The 2,763-nt window shown below is 53.3% G+C and overlaps 1 protein-coding gene across 1 annotated transcript in view; it reads left to right on the top strand.

The window, feature by feature from the left end:
* Positions 1-357: 357 nt before the first annotated feature.
* The window catches only part of LOC104851092 (cystatin-13-like), a 6,814-nt gene continuing 4,408 nt past the window's right edge, over positions 358-2,763 (top strand). The window contains exon 1 of the mRNA XM_010608253.1: positions 358-436. The gene's annotated coding sequence lies outside the window, so the exon portion shown is untranslated. The remainder of the gene's footprint in view (positions 437-2,763) is intronic.

Here is a 2,763-nt window from a genome sequence, read left to right as displayed (position 1 = left end):
CCTTCCTCTATTCTCCTGGTATAGCTCCTACTAATGGCGATCAGCTCCTATGGCCTTCCCTCTCCTGTAGCTTTCCCATCCTAGAGTCCTTGAGCCTGGTGTTGGTGCCCCATTCTGCCCCTGAGAGCTTGGTCATGCAGTGGGCCTGATGGAAATTGCTGCAGAGGCCAAAGCCCAAGAGCCCATGGGGGTGGGTCTGAGGGCTTCAGGGCAATGGGAAGTGGCACAGGGTGGCTGACCTCACAAAGGTGCTGTAGGTGTGGCCAGGCTGGGCCATGAGGCAGAGGAGCCCAGAGTTCAGGCCCCAGCAGGCACCTACCTGGCAGAGAATCAAGTGACCTGGGGACAGAGCAGTGGGGACAGGAGCCACCAGCTCAAGTCCTCACAGCTCAAATCCTTCTGGCCTGGTGGACCAGGGCCCAGTGCTGGTTCTGAGGTGGGTCTGTGTGGGGGCTATGTGGCAGGGCTGTGTGTGGCTAGGAGTCACTCAGAGGTCAGGGAATTCAGAGACCTTTGGGCTTGCCTTAGGGGACCATTGAGAGCCTGCAGCCAGAGGCCAGGCAGAGGAGCAAGTGACCATGGGGGACCTGGACCACTGTCCTGACCAGCTATGTCAGCTCAGACTGATGGAGGGCAAAAGGATCACAGCAGGGGCTGGGGCTGGGGCTGAGGCCGGGCAGGGCACTCAGAGGTGCTCGTGGTGCAGCAGCCACTGCTTGGTGGGTGGAGCATCCTAGACCTGTGGGTGTCCAAACAGGAACACTGTATATACTACAGCTTTCCTGTACACATAGACCTGGGATTTTATTTATAAAACAATAACTAACAGTAAAATAGAACAATCTATTCTAATGAAATTATTTAAAAGTTCTGAATTGCTTGTTTCTGGAATTTTTCATTTGGTATTTTTGGACCATGGTGAAGTGGGGAGGGTGAACCTGTAGGTACAGTGACTGTGGGGGTGCATCAGCTGTCTGAGGCCTCTGGGGCAAAGCCTGTGCTCCCTGGGGAGGGAGGACAGGGCCAGAAAGAGGCTCTGCAAAGGTGACTGAAAGGCGCATCTCTTGTGTTTCTCAGCAGCTGGAGAGCAGGCTGTGCTACCGTGTTCTCGTCCTGCTCTGCCCTCTGCTTTCCACTTACCTCGCATACGTCCTGCTCGTATCTCTCAAGCTACTCACTTGCTCACTCTCTGTGCTTAGCTCATGCTAATAGCTTTGCCCTTACCTTATGACCCCCATCTGGGCTCATTTTCAGCACAGAAGTGGGACGTCCTCGGGGCTAAGGCACCCTCCCCTTCCCCACTGGGATCCATGGAGAGGGTGTGTGAGATGGTAGGCACGGCTGCTTCCATGCATCAGTATGAGGCACCTGCTCTGCCTTTCTTGTCTCATTTTCTCCCTGGAAGCAGAGGTGACTCACACTATGGCTCCCATGGTGGCTGCTGGTGGTTAAATGGGACAAAACCCAACTGGCCTAGTAGCCCCTGAGAGCCCCCCAAATAGACTCCAGGCTGTTTCTGGGAGCTGAGCAGCAGGAGATGGGCAGGCACAGTACAGAGGTGAGGAAGCTGAGGAGGACCTGATACAGAAAAGCTCCTCCCTGGACACAAGGGGACTTTGAGGGCGAGATGGGGTCACTTGGCAGGGAAGAAAGCAGGTACAGGAAACGCATGGATGTATGAGTTCATCCTGAGAGGAGATGGCCAAGCCAGGACCAATGGGCTGAACCAGACTGTACATTTTTTGTTTGCCCCCTATCTGGAGAGGAGAGAGAAAAACCATGAAAGATGATTGTTACTGTGATCTGCTTTCACCAGTAAAGCCTTCTGATGCCAGGCAATTCTTGGCTCCCTGTAGGCACCAGGGGGTGTCTATGGTTTGATTTAATTCTGATGCTGCCAGAATCAGCCCACAGGCTTGAAGCTCAATCCACATTGCTGCCCGTCTTTAGATGTCAGTCTCAATCAGAGGGGCCCAGGCCACCATACTGCCTACAAGTTGGTTACACAGTGGTTTCCCAACCTCCTCCTCAGGCTGAGTAGTCTTAGTCCATTTTCTATTGTTAGCATACCACAGAGTAGGCAAATCATAAACAATGGAAGTTTATTTGGTTCTTGGTTATGAAAGCCAGGGATTCTAGGATTGAGGGATCTCTGTGCTGTGCCACAGCTTGGCTGGAGCCAACAATGGGGAGAGACAGAGCACATCCTTACAGCAAAGCCATACACAGGAGGTCCCTGCTCCCATTTGAGGGCAGAGGGTCCTTCATGAAGGGTGGAGACGTCACCCCCAACTGATCACCTCCTAGAGGGCCACCTGTTACTCTGTTACTGTGGAAGATAAATGTCCACTTGGGTATTGGAGGAGATGTGTGTTAAGGACATGAAGTTTCCTTCCCTTTGTGGCATGTCCACCCCTCCTCCATGTATCCAGCACCTGGAGGCCCCTGGAGTGCTGTCTAGGCATAAGTGGGTGAGTTGCTGGCCAGTGGTGATTGGCTCAGTCTCAACCCTCTCTACACTGGAGTCATGGGTGGAGTGAAGGTACCACATGACCCCCTGGTTGGTTGGTTCCCCAGTCAACCAGCCCACACCCTAAGGTTACCTAGGGGCACTCCAGGAGCCACCCTATTAGCTGAAATGCAAGTGTGGCCGAAAGGGCTTGCTGTGGATAACAAATATGCTACCAACACACCAGTCAGGAAATCTCCGGGCTCAGGTGCTGTGTGCCACAGTTGGAGATGAAGACCAAGTGCATATATATA

This window comes from Fukomys damarensis, unplaced genomic scaffold (assembly GCF_012274545.1).
Source record: "Fukomys damarensis isolate Sample0158 unplaced genomic scaffold, DMR_v1.0_HiC HiC_scaffold_7, whole genome shotgun sequence".
Classification (NCBI taxonomy): domain Eukaryota; kingdom Metazoa; phylum Chordata; class Mammalia; order Rodentia; family Bathyergidae; genus Fukomys; species Fukomys damarensis.
Note: the sequence above shows the minus strand (reverse complement) of the source record. Positions and strands in the feature narration are given on the sequence as shown.